Source organism: Neopelma chrysocephalum, unplaced genomic scaffold, assembly GCF_003984885.1.
Source record: "Neopelma chrysocephalum unplaced genomic scaffold, ASM398488v2 Primary Assembly neopelma1_71, whole genome shotgun sequence".
In the NCBI taxonomy this organism is placed as follows: domain Eukaryota; kingdom Metazoa; phylum Chordata; class Aves; order Passeriformes; family Pipridae; genus Neopelma; species Neopelma chrysocephalum.
In genome coordinates, this window is record NW_020897731.1 from 3,082,178 (window position 1) to 3,098,953 (window position 16,776).

Genomic DNA, 16,776 nt, shown 5'->3' on the forward strand with positions numbered 1-16,776 from the left:
AACAAAACACCTTTGCTGGAGGATATCTCTAGTAGCAGTAAGAGGCTTTCTCTCTCTCCTATGCTGAGGTGAGTCTCTATAGCAGCTTGTGACCTAAATGTCAGACCTCAATACTCATATGGCAGAAACTGCTTTATTTTACTGCAAGTTCATAAAGTACCCAGAGCAATGTCTGTGCTGACTGGGGCTGGACAATACTGGCTTTGACAACCCTGTCACACTTGCAAAGATCACTTACCTACAAAGAAACTGCAAAGCCTCTGACAAAGGTGTATATAGATATTTATATATCTCCTCTTATCAAATGCCTGAAAGAAAGCATGTGTTCAAACCCTGTAGTTGCAAAGCTGAACAAATAAAGGAGGATTGCAACCCCCAAACTTCTAATGACCTTGTCATGTACTGTTTCTATAGGTACCCTGCCACATTTGACTACCAGGTTTTATGTGGCTCTGTTTTACTTTTTGTGTATACAGGGTGGCAGTAATTAGAGCTCTGTACTTCTCCAGACATGGAGCTAAGTGTTGTTTCTTTGGTAAGAATAGTTAAATATGTAACCATCCTCATAGGTTCCTTTTTCCTTTTTGTAGAGAAAACCAGCAAGTGCTTACCTATGTTAATGTAACATTTGAGTTCAGATGATAGCACAAGTCAAGAAATTCAAAGATATAGTTCCCACAGCAACCATAATTCACTCTCGTTGCTGTGAAAGCACAAAAGCCTGCACCAAATACCGTGCAGAATACTGCATATATGTAAGTGTGCAAGACACAGTTGCTAGGAGAGCCATAAATTTTTATTTCTAGAGGTATTTACATTCACATTTTATGTCTTGAAGTATTTGTATTTTATTTTATTTGAACAGTGCAGTAATGAAAAACTGAGGGAAAGATGCCATTTGGATTAGTGTATCTTTTTGCTTTCATGTAATGTACAATTGATTATACTACTATCTCTGCCTTTCTGTCAACTTTTCCTTTATTTTTAAGTGAGTAATATTGAATTTGAAATATAATCTGGCCTGCTTCCTTGTCTGACTATTTTTTCTCTTTGTTTACCCCTCTTCCTGAACTGCAGCTATGAGGTCTACTTGTTTACCTACCAAGGATAAATAAACCAGATATTTATCTGCATATAGTCATACACCTTGTTATTGAACTGCATCCGTAGCTTAAGGCTACATTATAAAATATTCTAAAGCATATGGAATATATTTATTTTCAAGATCTCATAAGATACTTTTGGTTTCTTTGTTTGCTGGCTAAGTCTGCTGATTTGGTTGTGTTAGATGTGTTTAATTATTATCATGGTGAGTGCAGAGGTGGAAGTGTCCTTATTTCGAATTTATATCTTTTTATTTGGAAAAATGTAAATATTTCAATTATAGTCCAGAAAATGTTTTATAAATAATATTTACAGGATTTCCAGAAGTTGGTTGGCTGAAATATTTGTGTGATATTTCTTAGCCTTTCAGATATGGCCAGTGGAGAAAGAGACTTATGATGTTTGAAGATTGGTATATTAAGTCCCATTCCCATGGGTGATTATTATATCTGTAGGCTGGATTGAGCATTCATGATTATTTAAAAAAAAATTCTCTTTGACTGAGGCATATGCTAATACCTCATAATTTATTTGGAAAAAAAATCACAATGTAACTATATCTCGCCAGTCATTTAAAATAAAAGAAAAAAGGAAGTGACACAGGATAAGGAAGGTTCATAACAAGTTTCTCCTCAGTAAACTACTAAAAAAATAATTTAGACTTCATCTGGTTTCTACCAGACTGATTTTTCTTAGCCCTCCATCACGTCTTAGCCTGCAATATGAGCTCTTTTATGGACTGTCTGGGCAGAGCTGGAAGGCTGATTGGATGTGAAAATGTTCTCCTTGGGAAATCTTTGGATCCTGCCCTTCCCAGATTGTTAGGCAATCTGCTTTAGGAAACCTGTTTTGACAGTGCCTGTTATCTCTGCTTGGCAGAGTCCTATAGGGACCATCACTGCCTACCTCAAAGCCAGGGTTGGGGGAATTCACTGTGCAGCCCACTGCCTTCCCAAAGCTTTATTATTCTGTTTCATTGCTAGTTCTGAACTGCGCATGTATTACTGTACATGTGTCTAAAATAAAGTTGTTAGTTCATATGAAATGCAGGTTTCCTTGTCTAAAAATTTATAACATGAAGTTTGAACTCCATCTGAAAATTAAAACATTCCCAGTGGCTCAGAAGACTAGTTAAATTCTGGCTGCCATCTGAACAAGGGTTGGTCTGGTCTTTCCACCGAGATTTTATTGTGTCTGAATTCCATGAAATGAGGAAGGGGACTGGGAATTGTGAGTCATGGCAGTTCTTCAAGGAGCAGGTAGTGTGCTGGAGTTTGAGTATAATTGTGGACAAAACTTGATTCATAAGGCTCTGTCCTGCTGAAACAAGGAAGTGAATGCTTAGGATATAGGTTTTGTGTAAGAACTGTGTTGTGGTCATAAGCTTCCATCAATATCCTGACAACATTTCTTTTTTCAGTGTATCTAACTAATATTTTGGGGCTTCCCTGAAGTGAATAGTTACAAGACTTTTTATTTTCTTCTGTCTATCCTCTTACATGCTATAGTTGTGGTGTTAGTATTTGAACTGAAATAAATAAGGGCAAACTTCAGTGGAAACTAACTACTGCATAGGGATGATTAGAGATAACTGGAAAACAGCAAAACATTCCACTTGGAATTGTCCTATTGCTAGTAAATAGTAATACATGAAAAGACACAGGGTCTAGAAAACAGTAAGTTTACATTCATGTTCATTACAAGTTTATTAATAGCCGTTGCTGGATGATTTGATGCAGTTATTTTATACAATTAATCCCTCTGTGTATAGGCCTAGGGAAGAGAAATGTACAGTTGATAGTGCTAGGGATTGCCGGTGATCTTGGCGACCTCATTTTGTTTTGAGGTGATGGGGGTCCTGTGGGAGAAAATGGCTGTATGGGAAACTGCTTTCTGTGTAGTGGTAAAAGTGCCTGGTGTTGTGAACAAGGTCATCATTTTGACACTTACTGCCATCGGAGGATAAAGTTGGTGTAACTCAAGCATGTATCTTTCTCTATATCCCCAGAGATCCAGATTTCCTGATGGAACATAGGACTTTGATGAAGGTAGATGGCCATGTCACCTCCCAGTTCTCAGTGGAGAAGAAAATTTCCTTGGTGGGATTAAAACCATCTGCTTGTGTCTTGGGCTGTTAGGTATGAGATAGGATTTGACTTGAATTTGTTAGTCACTGTTAGAGGATGGACGGTGGTATGTAGAATACAATGTCTCATCTGTTAAAGATTTTTGTTGTTTCTGTTCATTTCAACATAGGTATTTTCATCAATTACAATGAGCTGGGAAAGATTTAATTTTTTTTTCCATTTTTTCAGTTAATGTTTTTCAGAGTTTAGAGTATTTTACATTTATTGTCAATCATTTGTTTAGTCATGCAGTCAAAATTACCACAAAGATGATTGAATTATATTTGTTAACTATGAGAGAAGTTTTGTAGTAGAGTTAGTAGTGCTCTCTTATTGAAGGCAATAAACTTTGTTTTGCAGGATTGTATTTCCAATTTTCAACTTTGACCAGCTGCTAACCATTTAGGCTAACAATATTTTTTTTTCTCTTGGGTTGGCCTCAGCTTGATTTTCACAGAAAATTATAGTCAAAACTACCAACTTTGCTTTGACCATAAGCCTCACAAGAAAATGCCTGGTATTCTTTTGCGTGTTAAAAAAAGAAAGAATTCCATCAACCTTTCTTTGAAAAAGCTCTAGTACGTGCATGCTTTGAAGGAGGAACTTCAATTTGACAAGGTGAATATAATCAATTTGACTATATTCAAGAATGTCTTTCACTATCCCTGTGAATACCGACTCTGCTTTGACCAATTTATAAACACTGAAAAATGACAGTTCAAATAATCTCATTTAAGTGTTGGTAGAAGTGGCTAGATAGGCTTTTTTTTCTCTTTTTTTTTTTTTTGATACCTTTTCTGTCAGTTTGGCACACAGGGAATATTCCGTGATGCAGAACCAAACTGAACTTTCTCTAATTGCAATTCTGGTCTGATTTAGATCAGAGATGTTTTTTGGTATTCTCTCTTTTGAATGGCATCGGAGCTCTCTGCTGGAAAAGAGCAGAGTAAAGGAAGAACCACTGTTTGATTTGACATAGAGCAGGAACTGGCTGTCAAGAGTACCTTGAAAAAGGATACTGGGCGAGAAGGGATGGACTGGCACTGTGGAGCTCAGGTGGAAAGAAATCAGAACTCTGAAGGTATGGAGGAGATTTGTAGTACCTGGTCGTTGTGGTTATGTGCTGGAGCTTCCTGAACAGAGACTGGAAATGGGTTGAAAGCAATGGAAGAGGCATTACTGGAAGGGGAGGAGAAACTCTGAGATCAGTCTCCTGCAGAGCCTAGAGCTTACTTGAGTTCTGCATCCCCTCTGGTGCTAGAAGTCTGCATGGCATTATGGCTGGCATGAGAAGTGAAGCAGTACTCCAGTAAGTAAGTATGTTCTTGGTATGTACTTTTGGACAAGTTCTTCCTTAAGAGCACAGACTGGTAAGTTTTATAGCTAACAGTAACCTCCTTGGGTCAAGTGGTGGAGAATTTTCCAGTAGACCTTATGATTGCAAAGTTGCAGGTGATCTGTGAAGGGATTAAGTTTCCTGTCATGTAATGGAATGTGTTTCCTTTTTTAAGAACTTGGAAATGTTATGCCTTTGAATACTTTCTGAAGAACACTTCAGAATTGCCATATCAAGTGTGCAATTGCCTGTGCAGCCTAATTTAAACTCCTGACATGTATGTGTTGTAGTATAATAATTATGTGCCGAACTGTTTTAATTTTCACCTTCTTGAGCAGACGAATCAGAGCAGCAAAGTGCAGAAGACTGTTCTGTAGAAGCCCTGTCAGATCTATTGCAAAAATTGGAAGATGCTGTCAGCATTTTGGAGAGCTGGAATCTCTTTCCCTGTAGCGAGGTTTCTGTGCAAGGTGAGAAGCAGCATACATTAAAATGTACAGTAGAACTTCTGCAGACTTCAGTAGGAGCGTAAATCTGGCTTTTCGTATAAATTCTTGCTGATGAGATGATGGCTGTTTTTCTATAGGGAACAGTTGTAAAGTATTGCTTGAAAACGTGAAGTAGTAGCTGCTGTCTTTGTTCCCCTCTTTCAGGTGGGATTTGGGGATAGAGAACATAGATGCTTCTCCTTTCTGAAAATACTGAAGTATCTGTTAAATCACAGCTTTTCAAATCCTCCCAGAGGAGATTTGCTTAGGATTTTTTTTTAATACATGTAGTAGATGACAAGTAATAAAATCAGAAAGGTTATTTGTTGTATTTTTATGGTTGAGTCTGTCATATCATATTTTCAGACTTGTCAGTGGACAGTCAGCACTGCCTGAAGTCTCAGAGGTCAACATCTGAACACTGTGGAATGGCTGTTTGTGCTGCTGATTGTAGAGAGGGGACTGAGGTTGCATTATGATGATTTGTGTTATTCAAACGGGAATTCTGATTGCTGCAGCTCAGATGACTTAAAACATGACAGGCATGTCATGTGTTTAATTATTAGATGTGCTGATAGAAAAAGAGCTGGGGTGGCACACGTGTAACACAGCGCAGCCAGTTCTCAGTGCAGGCCATGCTTGCTCTTACCAAACTGTTGTGCTGGCCCACTGAGTCCCTTTGCCAGCCTGTTCTGATGCAGTTGCTCAGCTAATGGGAGATTTTTCTGTCTGTCTGTTTTTCTGAGATCAGGTGCGGTGATTTGGCTTTTAGCAAAGTAACAATATGCCATGTATAGAGGGAAAATCTTACTGGTAGGTGGCGAGTATGGGGTAAAGTTTAAGATGTGTGTCCTTGAAATACTGGGAAAGTACAGCAACAGATGTACAGGATTTAAACTGGTTATTATCCCAGTGCTGTAGATATACACAGATAATTAAAATGACATTTTTACAAAGTCTTGAGCAGCAAAGAGTTTGACCTTCTATACATATCTTTTGATACTGCATTTGGATTTTGTTCATATGTGCTGTTTAGTTTTTGTATTCCTCAGGGCATTTTTTTTCTGAATTGTGTAAATATTTGTTTAGAATCTTAGGCTTTATTTTTCTTTTCTTTCTCAATCTTCTTCATTCTTTATGATGGTTAGAACTGTGCCTGTAGCTCCTTCTTTTTTCCATGTTGGCATGTAGAGGATGTTACATTTTCTGGATTGCTTCATTCTGCTCAACAGTCAACATGGTTTCTTTTCTTTATTTGAAGAGCTGTGGAAGTACCATTTCAATGGTACAGGCTATCACAGGTCTTGTGATATGTACAGAAGATGGAAACTGCTGACCTAAGGCTGCAATTATTATACATTTCCACTGGATATAAAAATATTTAAACTTTTCTTGAATTCATGATTTTTTGCGTGAAGATAGGGTGATTAGAAACATGTATAATGAGTGCAGGTAGCACACATTGAAAATTCATCCAGCTCTGTGAAATCCTGTCAGTCTTTGGATCCCGTTAGAGACAGAGTTTAGTTCTTGTCAAACAATGATGGCTGTTCCCAGTTGAGATGGGCTTTGTGCACATAGACCTTCAGGGGTGAAAAGCAGCTGTGCTTTTCCACCACCCCAGTCACCTCCAGCGGCTCAGTATGATTCAAATTCCTGATGGAATCATGTGCAGAGAAGTCTAGTATAATTGTAACTTTAATGAGCACTATTCTGACATTATTTAAAATTTTTCTCTCAGCACGATACTGTGTAAATATACAGACTAGATTTTATGCAAAGACTCGGGGCTTAAGTCTCCAAACATTTCTGAGTGCACTGGATTTCAAGGGCAATTGTCTGCTTTCACTATTATAGTATTTTAAATATCAGGAGCAACCTTTAATAGGTTTAAAAAAATAACTGGTTTTAAACAGAAATAATACAACCCTTTGTTATTTTGAAATAACAAAATCTTACAACTTTTTCTATATATACTCTGCACTTCTGCACCTGTACTATGTTTTGTTTGTTTAAAGAAATGGCATTCACCTTCAAGTGGCATTCTTGGTTTTACACAGGATAAAAGGAAGTGTTTGCCTTTTTTGCTGGTAAGAAGAAGAAGAATGTGAACTCTTTGTTCCTTAGGGAAAACTTGAGCCATGTCTATCCTGAAGAGTCCTTTAGGTCTGCTTATTTGTTGTGCTCACTGTGCCTTGCCTTGGTGCTGAAATGTCTGACAGAATCATCAGAGATCAGGCAGATGAAGATGTCAACAAAAACCCCAGCCCTTTGTGGTTCTGTACATTTGTTGACATATAAAAAGCAAAATAGTTTCTCTCTCAGGGCTAGCAGTCTTTATAGCAATAATTATAATTCTCTCTGTAAGCATTATCCAAGCCTTAGATTAATTTGTAAAATGTTTTTTGTTGCTCTTTTCCAGTCCTTTTATATAGTATAGTAATCTTCTGTGGATAAACATGTCACAGAATATATATTTAATTGTACAGTCTGGGAGTTTTTTCCTCTTAGTTCTGTCATTTGTTGCTTGACTAGACATGCAGTATTTTACTGCATTGATTGCAGTTTTTCCATAGGGATATTCATGGGTAAAATTTAGAAAATATGTTGTAATTGTAGATCAAATGTAGAGTATGAGAAGCATAGATGCAGATGTTACAGTTTTGTTTGTGTGTAATTTAGATTTCGTATATACACTTCAGTACCTAGGGGAGATGGGTATAAAATTAAAGAGTTGGAAACATTGTACTGAGTGTAATTGCACATTGTCACTACTTGGAAGTTAATGTTTTTTTAGACAAGTTTAAAAAAACAGCGTGAAATTGATAGTAACTCTCTCTTGAAGGGAGGCATTGAATAACTTTCAGGAAAATAAAAAAAAACCCAAATCCACACAGTTGTTGCCATTCTGTGCCAGAGAAAGTATGCGGTTAGGCAGTACTCTGGTTCTTCTGTATAAAGTGTTGCTGACATTTTTAGGGTGTGTGCAGTGAGTGACCTTCGATAAATTATAAACTATAGCTGGACTATTTTCATGGAAGTTGATGTGCCTTTGATCTATTTGATCTCTAATACTGAGATGCTATTAAGATGATTAAAAACACTTAATATTTGAAATATTTATTCTTTCTGTTTTGTGATGTCACGTATGAAAGCTTTTGTTGTCAAAAGTTGTCTCTTGTTGCTTTGATGTCACAGCACTAAGCATTCAGAGACACTGATGATCAGAAAACGGAGGTGACTTTAACAATTTAGTCTGGCCTGTTTCGTAACACAAGCTGTGGATTTCCTCACAGTGATTGCAGCATTAGATGAGCAATTTTCAACAGAGCTAGGGAATAATTATTTTTCTATGAAGACAGCTTTTAGGCCCTAAACGCCTTTTTTCATTCTACTTTCAGTAGGAAATAGGGATCTTAATTTTCTGAGGAGGCCTCTGTGGGGAACAGTAGTCCTCCTGCAAGTTTTAAGTACCCTAATGAGCAAACTGTTGTTGGCTTTATTGGGAATTTGCTTGAGTAAAAATGGAAAAGATTTGGCGCATTTACTTTCAAATGCCTAGATTTATAGACATCATTTTAGTGTATTAAGATGCTTTATGATATTTCACTTGACTTTTATCCTTTCTTTATATTCTGTATACGTCTGTTCAGTGTAATTGCACATCCTGTATGGTTAACTGAGCCTGATATAACACCTGTTGCTCACATTCAGTGGCCTTTATTTGAATGAGCAGTTTTCATCCATAAAAGGAAAAATCCAGTTCTGTGCTTCGTAAATTAAGGATACCATGGCATTTTGAAATCCCTTCTTAAAAATTTCTTCTGCTGTAGTGCCAACTGATATAGTGTGTAACTAGTGCTGGACAGTCCCCATATGCCACACTCTGTTTCTACTTATTGCACACCACATCTTTGTGGACACAGCCTGGCTGGATTATGATTGCCTACTCTTCTTCGTCCCATTGCTCTTTTCTTATGTGCTTAAAAAGTTAAATATGAAACTCAAACAACTGTGTTGTGATCGTGAAGTTTATTTTAAATGTTGTTCTAGTAAAACCTAAAAAAATGGTTTTTAGTTCCACAGGGATTGAGTTGAAGTTTGGAACGCATGTTGAAGACTGTGGGGAAAATTTCATGTGATTTTTGAATATGTTTGAGGCCAATTTGTAAAATAACCTAGGTTGTAGATCGTACATGTTTATTTGGAAATTATGTCTGATCTTGATGAATAAATTATGGAGCTGCAAATCATCATTTTCCAAGAAAAGGCCAAACAACCCTGGTGCCTCTGCCAGGTATCTCTGATTATCAGCTGCAATCATCATGTCTTTGCTAGGAAGGTCATAAAACTCCTTTTTTTTCCAGGCTTTTGCCCACAGCATGTTAGTCCTGATTTGTTTATTTTTTCTCTTATAAATGAACTTCAGACATTAAATGAGAGATTTAATTACTGTGCACTGAAGCCCTTTGCACTTGCCTTAGAGCAACTTACTAAGGTATGGGGGGGGGTTCTTATTTCATGGAAAAAGCCTTTACCAGTCTCATCTCTACTGCAGAAACCTATCACCTCTGGTTCCAATTCCATGTATTAGTATAAAAATCTGAGAAATACCACACGAATGCAACATCTGTCAGGATTTATCAAAGTCTTACTAGTCTAGCGGATATTAAAGCCACATGATGATTTTAGACTTGCCCATAGTGGGCCAATCGGGCATTAGGAGAGAGCTGTGCTGTTTTCCTCATACTAAGCACTTCAAGGCATTAGGTATTAATCATCAGACTCCTAAATGATTTTTTTCAAAATTAACAGCTTAAAGAATGTGTGTTTAGAGAAGCCCAAAGCTTCCTGTTGTGTTTCTGTAACTGTTTGGTGGTTTGTACTTAGAGCTTACAGTTCTGTATTTGCATTTTAGAATCTGAGAATCAAGATGTTCCTAAAGTAGCATTGACTGTATTTTCCCAGCCTAATCCATCAGTGCTGAGATAACTGAATCATGTGCTTAAATTAGCTGTTCTAAAACAAGAAAAAAAAGCCTTGTACAATCTGACAGGATTCGTATTGCTCTTTCTTAACTGTGTTAAAAGGAGAAATTATACTAACCTGTTTTTTATAGTTCAGTCTAGCTACTTTACGTTTCTACTCAGAAACCAATGAATAAATCATGTGTTACATATGTGTTAATCTAACCAGATCCTCAAGGAAGAATAAGCAGAGCAGCTGTTATTTTTACAGCTGTAGCTCATAATTTGAGTGCTTTCCATTTAGCTAAGTATTCAAATGCTGTCTATTTAAATATAGTGCAGGATTTAGACTTCTAATAAGTGTACTGATAAAATACATCAAGCCTCTTTGCTTTTTTTGAAGCCCTAATTTTATGTCAGAAACTAGCTGTTAACTAGTTTAAAATTAACTTGTACCATGATCCCTTTGGAGAGAGCTTATGTCTTACAATGTTTTTGCAATGCCTAGCCTAGTTAAGTTGTCAAGTAGAAGCTGTAAGTTACTCTCTCAGAACAAGTATTAAATAAAAATGTTAAACTGTGGCTTATGTGAAGATCTCCAGTCCAAGGGTATGGCTTCACTGAATTCTCAAGACCTTTGTTCACTGGGGTGAATCTCTAGTTGTTAAAGAATTGACCTCATAGATATTAGATATTATATAGATATTAAGTTATTCTCCACAAGTCATGGATAAGTTTATATAGTAGAGCACTTGCTTTGCATTAGAAAATAGTTGTGTTGATAATTTCTTTCACATAAAGGTTTTGGTGTTCTGGCTAGGCTTTTTTTTGTTTCAAAGTTTAGATGGAGACCCTACTAATGGCTATTTATGAAGAAAATGAAATAATCATATATACCACATATGGTAAGTACTTACTGTTTTATTCAGATGATTTAATTAAAATTTAATGAAAATATTGCTGTTATTTTTTGTTTGATATTTCATTTATCACAAGTGAAATTTGTTGTAAATTACATATGAAAACTCACTTTCGAGCCGTGTCCTCTCACAGATACTGCTTTTTTTGGTAGTACATTAAAGGTTTTAAAGGAACTATCAGCAACTCTTCATGGTAGAGATAAAATGCTTCAATGTGTTGGAACAGAAAAGAACACGTTTAGAAAGTAAAAATTTTTTCTTAAGTCAAAGGAGAGAAAAAATCCATTATCCCAGAGATGAAGTGGCCTGACATATAAGGACACTAGAGAGATTTCTGTTTCAGTTTGGCAGCTGATGGCATTAGAGTTATAGTTCTGTTAATAGTCAAAGAAAGGCTGGTAGCTATAAATAAAATCTTATTTGCTAGCAAATATGTTACTGAAGTACAAATGTTCTTTTTAATGTGTTTATTGGGTACTCCTCTGTTCGATTGTATATGTCATTTAAATGTAATCAGTAATCATTCTGTAGGAACTCTTTAGGTAATCAAAATGAAATATTGCTTTGAAAGATGAGGATTTAGAACTAGGAAAGAGAGAGAAGGCCCTAAAATTTACTGTGGCTTCTGGTAATCAAACAGGTAGCACGAGCAATTTGTTGATGAGTGATGCCCTAAATAACTTCATGCCCAATTACATATCACCTTATCAGCAAAGGGAGGAGCTGTAGTTGATTTCGGAGGGTTGGTACTACACTCTGAATATCTGTAGAAGATACTTCTATGTTGTGCTTGTGAGTCTGTAGCCCCCGAAGAACTTCACTGCTGATAAGATTCTGTCTGGGACTTGCAGTGTAGCACCATGAAATCAGCTTTGTTGGCTGCAAACACTGTGTTCCGCCTGTTTCACTGGGCTGGGGGAAGCTGCCATTATCAGCTGCACTGTGGATGAGGCAGTGATCGGAGTGTGATCTTCCCTTTGCTGTTCTGTCTCATACTGTACACACAACAATGTCCCCTCATATCCTGGCTCCCTGTGAAGTAGTTACTAAGGACAGACATGCCTGTTGCTGGAAGTCCTAGATTTTTTCTAGTTAGTTGTGGGAAGAAAATCTGTTTTTTGCATAGCTGTGTAGCTGTGCTTCAGTGCTTTGGAGTGTAGACAGTTTCTGTGCCCTTCAGTGACCGTGGAGCCCTTGGCTGCTTCTTGGCTGCCCACTTTGTTTGATTGAGCCTTGTTTGATTGAGCTGCTGTACTGAGAGCCTCATGGCTTATAAACATCAAAACATGTGAAGGATAGTTCAATGGATGAGAAAAATGAAGCTTGTTGAAAATATGCCACAGTTTCTCCCTGTGTCTGAACTGGTCCCTGATTAGATCTTTGAGTTTAGGAGGCCTTGTTCCACCTAGGGACTCTAAACTGAGGTACCATGTAAGAAGGTTTCTGCATCAGCTCTTGCCTCTGTCATATGGATCGGACCTTGTAGCTGTTACTTAGGTGCTCTAAAGCTATGTGGCCGTACTGCGCAGCAGGATTAGGATAACAGGACGAGACTCCTGTATTCTCATTTTGCCTCCGATTTATTGCTATGCTTTGGTCAGAACTGTATTTTGCTGCAACCATGGTTGCATTCTTACAAGCTATATTTCTGGTGGGTTTTGCATTTCTTTGATTTCAGTGGGAATTAAAGTGTAATGAGATTTTAATTTTTTTTTTAAAGCACTCGAAAGATCTATCACTGTCTTTTTGGCACCAAAGTTCAAAAACATAACAAAACCATTAAAAATGGTATCTCTTAGTACTAAACCATCAGAAATTACTGTTCTTTTGATGTGGTTGTAGGAAGTGATTTTCATTATTCCACAGTATGCCTTGGCAGTTTACAGTGTTTACTGTACCACTGTGTTTGTAGTGTTCCACGGTAAAGTCCAGTGGAACCTGGGACCTAAAGAATCTGTCAGCCTGATGAATGCTAAGGTTCACAGAGGTTCACTAGCACAAGGTTTTCAATGAAGACTTGGTTTGTGGGTCAGAGGTTAGAAGGTTGATTCCTTTTTGTTTTGCTTTGAGGGGAAAAAGGTCCATTTTTAACCAGATTTGGATGTAGGTTTCTGTAGGACTGCTATTCACAGCTGCCTCAGAGTTTGTATGATGTTCATAAAATCAGAAATCTCATCTTTATTTGGAATATCGAGTTAGTTTGACTTTTTGGAAGCAGATGTTTTCACTATTGTCTGTGTTTTATTTCCTCACAGAAATCATAATGTGTGTTTGTTTGCTTTTATTAATTTAGTCCACTGTGAGATTTTAAAAACAAATGTTTCTTTAGAAAACTGAAAATATAGCAATAACTATATAACAGTGTTAAAAACTTTATCCAGCTTAGTAACTTAGAAAAATACAAAGTAGTGGAAAATATAAAATCAAACTCTAAATCCAAATGGAAAGTTTCATCTCCAAAATAGTTTCTTCTTTGTAGAATTTAATTCTGAGCTATAGCAGATATGTATCTTGCTTTGAAGGTAAAAAGAAGAATATTATGTAATCATTTAGGTTAGAAAAGACCCCTTAGATCATGGAGTCTAACCATTTACGCTTGCAAGTCCACCATTAAAGCATGTCCCAAAGCACCACATCTACATGTCTTTCAAATTCCTCCAGGGATGGTGACTCAACCACTTCCCTGGGCAGACTTTTCCAGTCCTTGATAACCCTTTCAGTGAAGAAATTTTTCCTAATATAATCCAGTATTACTTATTTTCTTGCTCCTATGTTCTCCAATTTATAGAAGTAATATAGGAGTTTTTGCAGGATTTTGACTGTTTAGTTGGGAGTTTAAATTTTCTTTATATAGATTTAAATAATAATCAGGAGAATAGCAGGTCAATACCATGCTCAATAGACAAGGCTTATGATTTCATGAATATTTATAAGTTAATACTGTGCTCAATAAGAAATGCCTTCATAATTGGACTGTAGGAAGATTAAGTAACTAAATATGAAAGGGTAATTTTAGAAAGTAACTGTCAAGCTAAAGGAACAGTGTTGTCAGCTGTGGTGCTCACCATTCTGTTCAAGATGTGTGAAACAACTGTTGCAGGACTATTTTGGGGGAAGGGATGAGGCCTCTTCCAGAGTTCAGTTTAGGTAAGAACAGAGACAAGTAAGTATATTGTAGATAAATTCTTATACATGTGATATCTTGGCAACCATGGGAAGTTAAGATAATTTCAGGTAATCTCATGTTTTCATGTAGCATGACATTATTTTATGATTTCTCACTTAAAAAAGAAAAAAGGCAGAATTATTATTTTCCCATCTAAACACAATAAAAGCACCTTTTATTCTTAAAAAGTTTTTGCTTGTTTTTCCTTACATAAAGAATACCTACATTTTGCAGTTGCAGATAGCTGCATAAGTCTTGAAAACAGTTTCTCTTGAAACCAGGGGAGAGAGTAAGAGAGCAAATATCACCTGATGTGACAAAGGATCTAGAAAAGACACTATAAAGAGATGTTTCAGATGCTTTGATGGGGAGGGTGGAAGATGACCTCAACAGATTAAAGGAACAGTGCTTTCCACCTCATTTCCCCAGATCTTTCTGGCTTGGCTCTAGCTTGCTTGATTTCCCTTTACAGCACCAACACAGGGCACTAGGCAATTCAACAGGATAAAATTATTAGAGCTTATGAGCAGTTAAAGTCTACTGGAAACATCTTTCTTCAGTCTTGCTGTGATTGATGAGACAGTCTGGATATCTCTGGTTGTAATTTACAGATAATAACAAACTCAAAACTGTTTCAAAATGACTTGCTTACACTGATACACAGCTGTAATTGAGCAAGTAAATTGCATATTTCAAATAACCCAAGAATATTTCTTTAAAGGGTATGTCTAACTTCAAGTATGGAGAGTCAGTATAAGACAGACAGGGAGTACACTGGGATTACAAGATAAATCCTTTATTGTAATTCAGTTCTGCAGTATCTTTGGTTATTTGACTTTCTGGTTTAGTCTCAGGAAGGGTAGTTTGAAGGGATATTCACATTACACAGTCCAGCCTCTCACATGAAGCATGCTGGTATGTGCAGAAGCTTTTTGTGTAAAGATCGAGACAAAAAAGACATTGAGTCTTTCTCTTGCCGTCTGTCACTGAGTTCTCTCCCCTGTCTGTCACCCACACATTTTCTGAACTTCCTTTTACAGCTGTCATGCCCTTGGCTTCCCTACATTCCCAAAAATGTCCCTCCCTAGGCCTGTCTTCAGGTGACTTCTGGACTCTCTGATTTTGTCCCCAAGTTTCTGAACAGTTTTTTGTACTCTGTCTTTTTTTGCCTGTCCTGGTTTTCATCTCCCTTTTTCTTTCTAAATTTTAGCTCATCAAAAAGTTTCTTCCTAAGCCAAGTGGGCCTCCTGCCGAAACTGCTAGTCTTTACATAGGGCCTTCTTCCTGCCTGAATTCTCAAACATCAAGAAGCTCTCCTGGGAACGCTTTGACCTTATGCCTGTTCCCCTGGGATTTTACCCTGCTCTTCTCTTTAATAAACGTAAATCTGCACTTGCAAAATCCCTCCTCACTCTGCTGATTACCTTTCCAGCTTTTCTCCATGTCCTCAGCTCAGTCATCTTGAGGTCACTGCAGCCCAGGCCACTGGACAAGGACCACCAGCCAGTTCATGCCTGTTTGTGAGCAGCAGCAGTGTTACTGCTGGTGAGCCCCTTCAGTGTCTGTGTTAGGGAATGGTCACCAATGCAGTGCCATAACTTGCATTGCCAGTCTAGTGCTGTGCTGTCCTCTCAGCAGACGTCCAGGTTCCTTGATCAGGAAGTCTGTAGGACACCCCTTCCCACAGCAGTAAAAGGTTTTTCTCTCTTGCCTCAGGGCCTTGGTCTCTATTTCCTAAAAAATCCCCAAAACAGTTTAAAGCTTCCTCACTGGATTTAGCCTGTTTTGCAAAGATGTTCTTCCTGGTCCAGATCAGGTGGGTTCTACCTCTCCCCAGCAGTGGTTCCTCTCATCAGACAAGATGCTGTGATTTAGGAAACCAAATCCTTGCTGGTGACACTGGCTCTGAATGCTGCAGGTGGCCCATGGATGTATTTGCTGCTACTTGTGTCTCATTAAATGTAAAACAGCGTGGAGACATCAGAGATTTGGGTATATGGTGCTTGACTGAAACGTGCAGGGAGAGCAGAGTCCTCTAGGAGAAGAGAGTCATTTTAGCCTGCTTTGGGTTTGTTTTCATTTTCCTCAGTTGTGCTGTTTTGAGGAGACACTGCTTGTAATATCTAAACTAGTTTGTTTGTCTCTGCAGAACGTTGTGCTGTGAGTAGAATATGCCTTTAGTCTGATCTTCCGCAGAAAGGAGACCAGTTTATTATCTGTATACATCTTCTATCTGATTTCCTTTTCCGAGTTTGGCCTGTGGAACTGAATCTCAGGCTCTTCCTGTCTCTTTGACAGTTATGAGTATCATCTGGCTGTGTTTTCTGGGAAATTACTGTTTTTCTTTTAGGGCTGCTGCCAGGCTGTAGCGTGCAGAGACTGCATGTTTCTCTGTCAGAAGTGGAAAGCCCTGTTTACATTCAACGCTTTACTCAGCAATAGTAGCTGGACTGAAATATCATTCGAATGAGTTTAGATGATAAATTTCTGGAGAATTTACCTTGTTGCTTCTGTGTGGTGCCTAGCACGTAAGGCTCTCATCTATCACAGGAATCTCTAGGCGCTGCTAAAGTAGCAGTGCTAAAAGTCATCATTACACAGGATAGATTTTAGGTGTTCTGGCTTTTACTTTACCCACTGGAGTGCTCACCAGTGTCCTGGAGGCCTCT

At 37.7% G+C, this 16,776-nt stretch overlaps 1 protein-coding gene and 1 long non-coding RNA gene across 7 annotated transcripts in view; both read left to right on the forward strand.

Moving 5' to 3' along the window:
• PPP2R2C (protein phosphatase 2 regulatory subunit Bgamma) overlaps nucleotides 1–16,776 on the forward strand; it is a 193,481-nt gene that overhangs the window by 11,904 nt on the left and 164,801 nt on the right. The gene's annotated exons all lie outside the window — the stretch shown is intronic.
• Nucleotides 10,884–15,484, forward strand: LOC113969167. The gene is made up of 3 exons (XR_003534778.1): nucleotides 10,884–10,926; nucleotides 15,148–15,207; nucleotides 15,318–15,484. It is a non-coding gene; the product is annotated as an uncharacterized LOC113969167 (long non-coding RNA).